General features: G+C 35.4%; 1 protein-coding gene and 1 long non-coding RNA gene across 5 annotated transcripts in view; one reads left to right on the top strand and one right to left on the bottom strand.

Moving 5' to 3' along the window:
* LOC141456206 (uncharacterized) overlaps positions 1–14,198 on the bottom strand; it is a 304,563-nt gene that overhangs the window by 80,503 nt on the left and 209,862 nt on the right. For 2 of the 3 annotated variants that reach the window (XR_012459651.1, XR_012459653.1), the window contains one exon: positions 6,161–6,241. This is a non-coding gene — a long non-coding RNA (uncharacterized lncRNA). The remainder of the gene's footprint in view (positions 1–6,160; positions 6,242–14,198) is intronic. The other variant, XR_012459652.1, reaches the window with a different exon arrangement.
* Positions 1–14,198, top strand: part of LOC141456203 (T-box transcription factor TBX20-like) — a 159,443-nt gene that overhangs the window by 37,210 nt on the left and 108,035 nt on the right. The gene's annotated exons all lie outside the window — the stretch shown is intronic.

Below are 14,198 nucleotides of genomic sequence, written 5' to 3'. Positions count from 1 at the left end.
ATCTTTAACCGTAAAGATCATTTAGGCTCTCCTGTAAAAAGATCTAACTGATAAGCTAATTACTTTAAATAATTTAGCAAATGATTGGAGTCTCTTGCTGCAATTACAATTGTATCTTGGTGTCACTCTGCAATAAGAGCATACATCATGACTTGCATAATAGAAATAGTGGCCTATAATAGCATAGAGGGGATGAGAAATATTGGCGTTTTTATTGTGAACTGAGGGTGGTATATAGATTGATGGGAACATATCTCCCCAGTCCCGGAGGCGGCAAGTTAGTTGAATGTTTAAGTGGCAATTCAATCAACGGAATGATATAGTGGGAGGTGGAAGTCAGTAAACTTAGGGAGAGCTTGGAACAAGTGTTCGTAGGGATTGATATGTGTGCGTTAGGGTGGGCTTTTCCACTACTACCACCACATCATTTCCTGTTTACATCAAATACAAACACAAACACACACTATGTTAACATCAATGTGTAAGTGTTGTATGATCTCCTACCCGCCCATAGGAAGTTATAGAGGCGGCGGAAACGGCACACTTGGCCCAATTGATTGCCTTGCTGGCCAATCTAGTCGGCACTGAGTAGCGCCAACACTGTTGGTGTTGTAATTGTCCTGGAGGCGCGCACACACACCCTCCTCGACAAGCGCTCCAGGGAGTTGCCGAACCCCTGGCACTATCACAGATTCATTCTCTGTCTAATCGATGTTTAACTCAGATCTCCCTTACCAATTGCTTGCCACTTTCTTCCTTCCTTCATGCCACCCGCTCGATTGCTGTTACCATTCTCCTGCCCGATGCTCTCGCTAAATTGGGATTCTACTTACCCAACCATATAGATAAACTCTTCTCAATTTTCTCTCGCTTCCCCTTATCCCCAGTTCTGTGTTACTTATTTCCCCCTTTGTAAGTGAGCTTTAATCCCTGTTTGTATCATCGTTCAGCCCCCTCACTTAAAGTGTGACATAAAATACAGATATCCCTAATCATACACATTACCCTTCCCTATTAACTTGTTGCCCCTATTATAATTTTTTTTATTCTCCCTCAACTTTATCAAGGAATTTTTATACTTAAATATTATGTTCTATAAACTGATGTCTACCAATTTAAAAGTTTTATATAATTTTTTAAATATGTTATTATCTGTCGGAGGAGTTTTGACTGAAATGTCCTGTACTGTCCGTATGTTTGTAGGTTTGACTGAACCCCCACAGCTCTAGTCCGTAAGTCCACATAGGTTTGAGGATAGTGTTGTATGTTAAACGTTCTAAGGGCAATTTGGAGCGTCGTCCTTTCTACGTGACTAACCTCACTCTTCACAACGACCTCAACATTCCCTTCATAGACCAACTCGCTAAGACTAAATACCAAAAATTCCACACGACTAGCTCTAATCCTCTTGTACTGTCTCTCACTTCTTCTGACATCCCTAACACTCCTCGCCGAATGAATCGCCAGTGGCCCCGCGACTTCCTTATAAGCTGAAGACCTAAATTATTACTTTTCTCTCCCCTCCTCCTATTCTCCACACTTTCTCCTCTCTCCTATAGAGAATGCTACCACTGGGTAGTTTCCCTCCTCCTGCTCTCCTCCCGCATCAGTTCATCATACTCTTCATATTTACTTATTGTATACTGTATACAGATTGTAAATTACTAAATGAATTAAAAAAAAAAATATATGTTACTCGTATTATACAAAAAACAGTATTTCAAGTTGTCCTGACTAACTGATGTTGTCCAATAGTAATCAGAAGAAATATGCAAATATGTTCTTTCAAACTGACTCCAGAGTATATAGGAGTGACTCTTTCTAATTAGTTTGCGGGCAGTTTAACGCCTAGAACATGGAAACTCGCTGCTAACGGCAGAAGAAGACTAATTCAAGACAATGAGGAATGAGGGAGAGCATTGTAATTTCTTCTCGTCCTTCTCAACTTCAAAGGTACAGCAGCTTAATGTAACCTCGCATCAATTAGGGAAGAACCTAGAAGATATCGTTTTCAGTTAAAATGAGTTCACGCCATACTACAGATCAATCACTAGACAAATCTTTTAAGGACCATTTCATCTATCCAACAACCACGCAACAATAATTCATTCATTTTTTTCTTCCATTGCTCATTCACATTCTACGTTATTCTAGTATATTACTCTTTGCTTGAACATTTGTAAAATGTTTTGTTATACAGTTGAATCAGTAAAGTTGTTTTTCTTCCAACTCTTAAACGATTTCCCTAATTTTTGCCTTAATAATTATAATTTTGTCCAACGTAGCCACGCATGTTTATTGCAACCCTGATCGATTTCGGACCTTCACGCGACATCACAGATTGATTAATGAGTTTGCTAAAGAGATTTCAACTTCTTTTATGTCTCGAGAAAAAAAAATACAAATATTTCTCTCCCATCTTGATGGTTCAATTGATTATTATCAGCCAGACTTTTTGTTTTTTTGAAGACCTACACAGGACTAATGACTATAACTCTGAAATGACCACTGATCTGGATGTAACAGATCTTCTTCTTCAAGATCTAGAGATCAAGGAAGTAGGAAAAGAACTAAAAGTAATGGAAACTCCATTAATAATAATTTCCCAGTTAGTGGAGCTCAAATTTGCAATATATTTTTTTAAATTTAATTTAATACTCGACCAGTTTAAGAATGCTCCTTTCAGAGGAAATTGCAATTCCAGGCAACCTGGAAGAAGGGTTTTTTTTATTTGTAAGGTCCAATAAAATTTATTGAAACTTATTTTTTGAAAAAAATAAAAGGGAAATGACGAGAAAGAGGCCCAGCAGGTTTGCCAAGTGGACCATTGTAGCGAACTATAGAGAGAGTTTCATGTAATAGATCTTGGAAGTATTTAAGAGCTACCCAGAGGGGGCCACCCAGAGCAGAATGTTTGGTGAGAGATGGAGGTGTTAGTTAACAAGTTGGGCCACCCAGTGTTACATTTCAACCAATGTGTCAGTTGTGACCTCACCAACAAACACCATCCCATTCATCTTTTTCAAATCTCCTTAGTGTGACGTATTTGGCTGTATACTGTTGTTGGCTAGGTCAAGTCCTTTAGTGCTCTCTCTGCCTTTAACTAAATTTGACTGCCTCAGTGTGCTAGTGAAGCCCCCAAGGAACTAAAACGTTCTACATGTTATAGTTTCAATCAAGCTTTGGTTTCAAAACTCCTAATCATCAAGTTTTACTAAATTGAAGTTTAGAAGCCAAATAAATATAGTTTGGAGCAGTTGTATAAAAAAAAAAAAACGAAAACGCTACGATAAATCATCAACACTTAAATTTTGAACTTTTTTTAGATTCGAAACTAGGTTTATTCCCTTAATTACCTCTACTAATAACCACTGTATCTAAGATGATCGTAAAAAAGTGGAGGATAAGCCTAGGTTTCCAAATTATGGAAGAAACACTGGAACACGCAAAATTCCTGATACCTTAACAATAATTTCGAGCGTAGAACTCCCACAGTAAGAACTAAATTTTCTCTGAATTTATCCAACCTACACGTTTATTGTATTTCTGTCTGCTTTTGTACTTTCAACCATCACCAGAGGTACAATAATAATCAGTTTGGTGTGTAGAATGTGACTTTCAACTATATTTCCATCTTAGACAAGACTTGTTGATTGAGTGAAACAGGTTACAATGTTGTGCACTTGTGTTTTCTGTACAAAACTGAATAATCTGCTTCTGAGATAGATCAAAGTTCGGAACCGGAAAGTGCTGCATGCTAATTGCGGATAATATTCAGCGATATTATTCAGCACTGCAGACCTAATCCCATTTTCAGTTAATTTCCTCTCTAGGCCGCTTGCTAATCATCCTTTTTTTCGAACTCCGGAAATCATAAAACCTATCTTTCCCACGGAAAATTCATTTAGCATTATTTCTTTATTAATTCTAAGAGTAGTTACACTGCAGACCGTTGGACAACCTAATCATTTTAAATCTTAAGTCTTTTTGCAGACGCCCCCCAAAAAAAGCTGATTAGTATTAGTTCTAGAAGCGGTTTTTTATATGCCTATTTAAAGATGTATTTGGATATAAAGTCATTTCTTTTTAATTAGAAATGATTAAAAAAAAAACAGTTTATTACTTTATTGAGGAAAAGAGAGACAGAAAATTGTACATAAGTACGAATGAGGAGGTTATAAACATGTTTATATTCAGTGAGGACTGCTTCGCCGCCCCACCTAACGAGATGCTCATGTACTATAGTCATGCAACTTTATTATTTATATGGAAGTGTATATCCACTCACATCTGCCATCTGTATATTTTTTTTGTAGCAGTTATATTTCTTACTATTTACACTATAATTGTATGTAAATAACTAGCTGGCCTGTCTTACATCTAACTGGTACATCAATGTAAATAAGTTAAAGGAAAATATCTACAAGAATTTTTCGGTTTTTAAAAAGGAAGTAATGACTTGCAAAGTATCAAAGGCCATTACTTTGGTCTGAACATTGCTGTTAGCTATATTTGCATAAAGTTGAAATTCGAGGACAGTTCGTTCACCTGATCAGTTTAAATTATTTAACAATTCGGTGAAAGCAAATTGTGGAAGTAATCCTCGAATCTTCTTCTAAGCTTGTCACTAATTAATGAAGCAGGGCTAAGCATTGAAATTTATTTGAATCTGTTTTCAGCCTACAAAAAGCTACACCAAAATAGAAATATTTTGGACCTGTTTCTCACGAAGTTTAATTAAGTAACTTCTGTAGAAAATCCTTCCAATAGAGGGAAAGACTTACAAACTGGACAGTAATCCTGTAAAGGGTATTATACTTTCTGTAGTTCTAAAGATTAGTAAGAAGTTGATCTTGTATAAGGATCGAATAAGAAATCTATTAAGAAATGAGGGAAGGACCACAAATCCTTAGAGAGAACAAGTGCTCCTTAGGGAACTGAGAAGAGAATACTTCTTTAAACAATCCTTTTTAAAAAGGTCACTGAAGCCTTAATACCTAAAGTCACCTCCCACAATACTGTGAAAGTTGCAAGCACATCCTAAAGCTTTCAAAGTTTGAAAGTGAAAGTGCTAATTTTGTTTTTGGCTTGGGCTGCAGTAAAACTGAATGCTCAGTGTAAAGGTCAAATGATAACCTAAGAGGCGCCACGGTAGCCGAGCGGTTAAGAGCTAGACCCGCAAAGCTAAGATGTATTCCATCTTAAACAAGACTTGTTGATTGAGTGAAACAGGTTACAATGTTGTGTACTTGTGTTTTCTGTACAAAACTGAATAATCTGCTTCTGAGATAGATCAAAGTTCGGAACCGGAAAGTGCTGCATGCTAATTGCGGATAATATTCAGCGATATTATTCAGCACTGCAGACCTAATCCCATTTTCAGTTAATTTCCTCTCTAGGCCGCTTGCTAATCATCCTTTTTTTCGAACTCCGGAAATCATAAAACCTATCTTTCCCACGGAAAATCCATTAAGCATTATTTCTTTATTAATTCTAAGAGTAGTTACACTGCAGACCGTTGGACAACCTAATCATTTTACATCTTAAGTCTTTTTGCAGACGCCCCCCCAAAAAAGCGGATTAGTATTAGTTCTAGAAGCGGTTTTTTATATGCCTATTTAAAGATGTATTTGGATATAAAGTCATTTCTCTTAAATTTTTAGTTGGTTTAGTAGATTCAATTCCGCCGGTCTAGGTCTTAATTTTAATTAATGTTTAATATGAGAACTTTGTAGTAAAGTATGTTTGCTAATAGCCTCCGACCACGACACCTAATTAGGCAGTTGGAAATAAAAGCCTAATTAAGAGAAAGAGGCACTACTTTACTTTACATATTGCCTATTCACTAGTCTCTTTTTTAATTTCCTTAAATATATCCTTTTTTAAATCACTACTCCAAGAAAACTGCAAAATGGGTGAAATTATAAATCTAAAAAGCATTTCTAGAAGACCCAGCGAAACTTTAATCTGATTCCTTTGTCTGTATCCGAACATCAACATACTTTGGGCATTTCAAAATCCTCGGTAAAACTAACGTGATCTGTTATCCAGCGAGAAAATTGAATGAAAAAGATACAAGTTTTGAACTCAAAGCACAATACGTACAAAGATATGAGCTTCGTTTTTCTAAAAGATATCTTTACGTAAAAAAAAAACTTACAATGTTTGCAGACTGAAGGCGCCCCTTTCCGTCAGTTTGTCTCGAGTGCTCAGACAGTGCGTTGATTGATAGTGTCCGCTGCTGAAACACAAGATTGCGTGTTTTAATTTTTTAGTTTCAGTCCGAACAGGTGAGGCAAGCGAAAATAAAGTTTAGTTCCTTCTTTTTTAATGATGTAATAAAATTAACAATAAACTCATTACATCATAAAAATTATCTTATTTTATTTTTACAGAAATTCTTAAAGATATTAACACTGAATTTTATATATATACACTAACTGATGGTAAAATGAGCGAGAGCGTAGAGTGAGAAGTGATTAGAAAGGTTGATAATATTTGAATTATGACTATATATGTGTATAGAGGCCGTTAGTGTTGTTCACCGGCTATGGGGGAGCAGGGAGTGGTTACAACCAACCAGCAGCTTAAATTAACAACGGAAGAACTTTACACTCGGTTTTAGTAAGAGAATGAAGTTAATATATTTTGTATGTGTACGTGGTTTTGTTTGTGAGTTTGTGTTGTTCAGGGTCAGCGACAGGTGTGTACAGCACCAACTCACTGACATTGAGTATACGGTTACACACAAACTTACTCCATGTTAAGTGGATGTACCTGATGATATTACATTATTAATGTTCTTCTACTCACTCTTAAAATTTGGACTCATTTTTTGTATTCAGAAATATCAAATCTTTCTAGTAATAAACAATTCATTGATAGATTTTAGCAGTAAATAAATATTTAAATAGAATTTCTCAAATAATTGGAGATACTGAAAATGGCCCGAATAGGAAATAATTTTCATTTAAATCTACCAATCAAACCAAACGGAATATTAAATTTGAATGGCCTAATAAAGAATATTTTCTTATCTATCCAACAATATTCCCATAGATTAAAATCACAAATTTAAAATATTTGAACTTTTACTTTGTATTTTATTGTGATTGCAATAGTAATAATAACTGTTTATGGAGAACACCTAGAGTATAAGATAGAGTAAGGCAAATAATCAGCAAAATGTGGCAAATAATAGAAAACTTGGTTTGCATATGATAATGGAGTGCTCGTCACCATTCAGAGGTCGTGTTTGCCTAGTTGGAGACAATGAGAAGTCCTGGCCTTTACTAGAGTAATATGAATCAGAGTGAAACTAGATTTTTCTACGATAAGAAAAGTCTATGGGGTTAAAAAAAAAAACAAAATATAGGATGCGTTGATTAGATCTAAAGATAATCAAGTTGCAGTTTTTGCTTAGGGGTTGAATTCAATTTCCCGTCTCGCATTTTATTTTCAATTATCAATTTTAAGGCGTTAAACTCAATAAAAGCACTTTTGGATTTATGAAAATACTCTGGAAAAAACTTCGATTAAAGCTGTCTGATAAATTAAAGCTATTTGAAGATAATGAGAGAGAAAACTGATCAGTAGATTTGAGGTAGTACCCAATTAGTCGATTTACAGATACCACAAAAGCACTGAGACGAAATAAATAACAAAATTGAACTTTCTGCGATTCTAGTTATTCACGGAGAAAACGTAAAACTTAGAATCTGCAGATATGCAGTACTTTCCTATTAGAGAGGTTAGAGAATACAGTAAATATTCCCAAAATGATGTATGTAAATATTAACGTTTTAGTCGCGATTATTATGTGTACATATATATTTGCGTAATATTAGAAAAATATCGTGGCTAAGGAAGTAGCCACCAATAATGGAGGAAGGGCAAAGCCTCCAGAGCGGTTAAACTCCTTCACAAAGAAGAGAAGTAGATGTTAGCCAACGTTTTACTAATTACACTCATTACCATTATCCATTAGGGCGCCCAGCTGGTGGTCATCAAATGGACTGTTGTGTGTCTATTTACTTTGGATCGGTCTGAGGGGGCTTTTCGACAATTGGAGTTCTTAAATTGTAGAGCTGTCACACTCCGTCAAGGTCTTAATTATGAATATCCAATGAAGAATACAACTAGTGTCAACCACCTGCATTTGTATATAATTAAAAATTATAATGAGCTTTTAATATCCATGGAAAGGTGGGCAGTTGTATTATGTATATGGACCGGTGCGGGTCTACTCTCTCAGACTGACCATATCTGGCACACTCTGGTGCATAATTAAGGCCATAAGGGCTCTGAATATTGGATAATAGAGGAGGTAGCAGGGAGCAATTTAAGAAGTTATCGTTCAAGAAATGTTGTTTCGGTGCTTCTCTTAAATCAGCGAAAATAGTGGAAACTAAATAAGTGTTTTAATTGTGAATTTGAAGCCAAACAAATCCGGAATAATCTGCACCAGATCCATTAGGCTCTCTTGAGTCTACCAGTTTTATTTGATCGGTTTGAAGATCAGCCTTCAGCTATTCTGAAGAAACAAACATGCCCGCTGAATCTTTCATGGACTGAATCCTGTCTACGCGCTGATTTTGTCATGAACAATGAGAAGATTCGCTTTCAACCACTTTAGCGGCAACCCTTATCCTCTCAATTAAAATCAGTTGGAGGAGATTCAGAAAATGCTAAAGCCAAAAAAAAAACGTTGTGCACTCGTATTCTAATCCCATTTAGTGCAGGCAATGTGAATTTAGCTTCAAAGATGCCGAATTCCCGAAGCATTGACTTCTTGACTACTTTTCTTGATGGAGTGGAGAAGTTGTGAGCATCGAGTTTCTCATCGTCCAGTTTTATCTTCGGGACTCTTGACGTCACTACAGTTACTTCTATAAGCATGAGGCTTGCAGACATAGTTTGCCAAACTATTTTGGGTTCAATTTACCGAATGGTAACCAATACCATGCTCGAACACTAGGATAGTGTACTTTATTAAAAAGCACTTCTTAGGCTAAGGCCAATCTATGAGTGGTTTGAAGTTTACAAAAAGGCTTCGGGAACAATATTTCACTGTTATCACACGCACTAATGAATTTTCCTTTCAATAGGTCGGATTAATTGCCAACATAAAAGGGAAAATTTGTTAAAATTCCCTTTTTTTCATCCATTAATAAAATAATGATCATTAAATTAAAAATTTAAAAATAATAAATGGACTTGCCGCTAGCGACCTACCTACTCTAACTTGTCTATAATTACCTCCATCTGTGTAGTAGATATACGAGTATATAGAGCTGCTATGTGTGAATGGTCACGCTAATGTTTTTCACACGTTATTACATTAATTTATTCCGATTATATTTATAATACAATAAAACAAAAAAAAAACTAAAATAAAAAATGACGGAGCATTTTTTTGTTGTAGAGAGAATTTTTTTTTTTAAATGAAATAAATATCATTAGTATAAAATGGTATTTCTTGAAAGGTATTACTCGTTATTGTTATTAAACTATAATTTTAAAAATTCTCATTTCACGAATATTTCTATGGCAGTTGGAAGCCGTTTGGAGGAACAATGGGCTTTGGGGGAAATCAAAATAAACATTGCCAACTATGATGCCAATTTTGACTTTGTAATCACGTGAGAATGACTTGCCATCAACTACTTCCTTGGCTTCTGCGACTCTCAGAGAGATAAGAAGATTTGGACTTAGGCTACACTAATACTCGAAAGCAAAAGATGAATTTGAGCCAGCCATTTCTCATGTTTAAGATATCAGGTCCCCCAATATCCCTAAACTTTGTTTACGATAGAGTAATCCGGAATATTACTAATAAAACTACAGATTTGAGGAAAATCTATGGTCACAATAATAATTGCTGTGGGAAATTATGCGAGTATTTTTCCCAGATGGCCTTATTTTTTTGTCTTAATATCATTCTCCTTTTAGCTGCTCATTACAACCCAAGGCTGTAATGTTGAACTGATGGTTTTGTGTTTTGCCCAGGATGTAATACTATATGGATTGTTACGCTAAAGAAAATAAGAAAAAGGAGAAAGCAAGACCCGCGAAAAAAGAAGAACAGTAAGCTGAAACATGCTAAAATGGAAAACACCAACTCATTTGTGCATTTAGAGTGATGGCAGTTGTGCGCGGAGGCTCTCTTTTTTAAACAAAAATTATGCCGACAGTGGGATTCCTTTCTAAGCGACCAACCAGCTGTCCTGCGGTCCTGTGCGCAATACTTAACACGACTTGTACTGGTGGTAACCAGCTTCACAAAATTGTTATTACTTCCTGAGCTTTGACTTTTTCAACTTCATTCTTTTTTTTTTTTACCTCCTTTTATTTTGGGTAGGTTTATTCCTGTTTATACTGTTATCCTTGTAGAAGGACCCAAACATTTAAACAGAAATTGCACTTCATACGGTAACCTTCTATAACTTGTCTTCTTCGCTTTGCCGCTAATTTTTCTTGACATGATTTCTATTATAACTTACAAATCAACGTATTTCTTGCATAAATACAAAATTAAGAGAAAATCGAATGTCTATTTATAAAAAAATCTGTTATAAAAAACACGACTTCCTGTTTCTAACAAATTATTCTAACTAAAGATCCTAACTAAAACATTTCATTCAAAAGCTAAACACTTGAATCATAATCCATTTCTTATTCTTAATTTATACAGTTTCTTTGATTTTATCCATCTCACACATCTGGCTGATTTTTACTTAACTACTATACCGCGAGACGATAAAGTGAAGCAGAAATCTCTACACCAAAGTGACAAATCTACCTCTAATGATGGATGAAGGTCCGAATCCGGCCAAAGATACAATAAACACGCGTGCTACGACGGACAAACTCTTAAGATATTCTCCAGCACTGCGATAATGATTTTTCCAATAATTATACGCACAATTTGTAAACGTTCATTTCACTGTAATGTAACCTTACAAGTTAACCACTTATTTCACTGAATTGTGAATCTTAGATCCTCACCATTCACATTAAGCTACAATCTATTATTAAGATGCCACTAAACCTGAGGATTACCGCATCCAATTAAACAGTGTCTAGCTACTTTGCTATCGTAAATTAGAGTTTAAGTTATACTCGAATGTTTGTACCTGAATCTCTTATAATATCAAATACTTTTGACTTGAAACTTGACTCCCAAACACTTGTAAGTTTTACCCACCAATCCTTACAAAAGTATAATTTTTTCGATTCAAATTTATACGCCCCTTTTATCAATAATTTTATGATAATTCTATGTGACCGGTAAAACTGACCACGGCGGCTTTTCTTGGTGACGCTGTTTATTCTCTATTTCATTTCTGGCAGTCAACTGTACTTTTCTTTTCTAAATCCCACATAAAATAGATGTACTATTAATGGCTACGATTTTTAAATAATAAAATAAATTTAAACGAGTTAATTAGTGAGAAGAAACCAGTCAAAAACAGGAAATACAATTGTCCTTATAAATGTTCGCGATAGATTATTAGATACACTAACTTCTGATTATTTAGAGCAAAAAAGGATCATGCTAAGGAAAGTAATGCCTACTTTTTCCTGCGGGCTTTACGACCATCTATCAAATTAGTTGTCGCGGACGGACATTATAATCTCAATTATAAATTCAGCCATCTTTAAGAAATGTTCAATATTTTTGTTTCGATTTAACGTTACCTCCTTAAAAATTTCAATTTTGCAATCAACTTAATTTTTCTTTGGTTTTCTGTATCAAATTGGTATTGAGAGTTTGGTTTTTTAAAATTTTTTTGAGCTTAAGCGCCTTTTAAGTCCAAGGAGAAGAGGAGAGTTAGCTTGCTAATATGGAGCCCTTAATAATTCTTTTACAGAAACTTCTTATTTCTACTAACTCGTAGATTTACGTATTATACATGACTGAGAATAGTTTTGAATATTTAGAATTGAAATAATTCCGGTAAAAGTAGGCTGAGATTGTTTCCCACTTTATTGTGTACATATATGTATATATATTTGTTTTTGCCTATAATTAATATGTTACTAAAGCTAATGTAGTTTTCAAATGCAGTAAACTGAATGAAAGAGCAGGAGAGTGAGAAGGAACAGGAAATAAGAATAGTGAAGTTGTCGTTCGCGCTCTGTGATTAGTGGAGAGGTAACGTTAATCATTTAGACTGTGCTAATTGGCAGACATGCTCTTATTGTCTAGTTTCGTATATGTGTGTAAGGGCAGCACTTGTAAACTACTACTGCTTTATAAGGGGGACATATGAGTAGTGTACAGAACTGTTAGGAAAACCACGTGGGTGTTCTCTGCGTGGAGAAGTTAGGGCAAGAGAGACTGTTACAAGTTGATTTACTGAACATGCCAAGAATGTGTGGTGGCTAAGAACGGTGGCTGGCTGATCTTGCTGCCTCGCACATAATACTCTTACTTTGGCTCTCTACCCTACCCAAGACAGTGCCACCTGTAAACTTGTCATCTTCCACTTACCACCACAACTTCACTATTTGCCTAACTTCCAAGATAGCTTCAAATAAACCACGTCAATTATTTCAATTTCTAAGATTAATTAAACCTTTCGCAGTGGGCAAAACCTTCAATGAAATTCTTCAAGATGAAAAAAACTGAAAAAGGTGATTAAGATAGCTGACTGACCCCCTCAGGCGGCTCTGCTTGCTTCTTAACACCTGATATACGCAACACCTGTGCTTTTAATCTCTCCCAACATCTACAGCCTAAGCACTATAGACTTTCTTTTGTTTATATTAAACTAAATAAGGGCAAACATCTTGTTAAGCTTACAACAATCAGGCTCAAAGAACTACCTGAATTTAAATTAATGAATACAGTACAACTCGTAGCGCATATTAAGGTATTCAATGGTGAGGCGGAATCAATAATTTACAATCAATACGTTTAAAAAAAAACCAGGTGTGAACAAACTACTTTCTCTACGATTTTTGATACACTATCTAGTTCCATTGAACCTATTTTTCTTCCAAAATAATTGAAATAAAAGATACAGAACTGCAGTTCTGTAAAAAAACAACTACAAATTTATGTTGGTAGCCGTCAGTTAGCTATTACTGCTGCATAACAGCCAGTCTAGTACGGTCGACGTTATGTACACTCAGATGATTACAGGGCTATCGGCGCCTGATCTGCGAGAAGGGTTGATCGGGAAGATTTCAGAGGAAAGAAAGCAGTTTAAAAGATAATATTGGGAAGCTAATTTAGCCTGTAATTTTGAGCAGTGCGATTGGGCTAAGTCTAAGGCAAAACGGAATATTTAGGATGATTCTTAAGATTCAGATTGGAGCGTTTGTAATCGGTTCAGGTTTGATCGTTGGGCTGTCCCGTCTGGTAAGCACTATTTCAAGTCTGACAGGAGCAAAGCATTATAAATTTTATTTTTGTTTGATAGAATCAGTTCAGAGCGTTTTTTTAGGCAGTCTTTTCAGCATTTTGTATCTTTTTTGCAGTCTATCCTTTTTAGTCGAGTGTGAGGGTTCCATGTAAGCCGTTTGTCTAGAAAAAAAGCCAAGATATTTTACTTAATTCACAATAGAGACAAGGATATTGTTAAGATGAACAGGAGGGAGAGTTTTGCTGCTTAGAGTGAGCACTATGTATTTGGATTTGATCCTTCATTGGCAAAATCTGGGTTCAAGGAGTTGAAGGTGACTTTGTTGATTACGGGCGGCAATGTTTTTTGATAATTAAGTGATGAATTTGAAATGACTTTATATTATACAAACTTAAGAACAAGAGAGATGTGAAAGTTAACTGTCTAGAGGTAATATCTTTGGTGAACTGGACAAAAAGCTTCGATTTTTCTGGATATACGTATTTAAAAACATTTGTCACACAATAGATCCAAAACTGCTCTGTGAAATTGAATGCAAGTATTTTGACAAGACGAAAGTACCCTAAGTAAGTTACATGCACACATTCTATAAACAACAAAAAATACCTCTGAAAACAGTATAAACACATTATTATTTTTTTCACTCGGACCTCTTTTATTACTAAGAATAGAGGAGCGTGAAATTGTGATTTCAAGGTTGCACTACTAAAATGCATGCGCTTGAGCGAGAGGGGTGTTGACAATCGTCTGGGTGTGCCTTGTGTTTACAAGGTGTGTTACCAATAGTGGTGAGAAGACTTTGCACGCGAGTAGTAAATCTGTTAC

The sequence above is a fragment of the Rhodnius prolixus genome, unplaced genomic scaffold, assembly GCF_049639745.1.
Source record: "Rhodnius prolixus isolate KJV_2025 unplaced genomic scaffold, Rpr scaffold_4, whole genome shotgun sequence".
Classification (NCBI taxonomy): domain Eukaryota; kingdom Metazoa; phylum Arthropoda; class Insecta; order Hemiptera; family Reduviidae; genus Rhodnius; species Rhodnius prolixus.
This window is presented reverse-complemented; position numbering and strand designations above follow the sequence as displayed.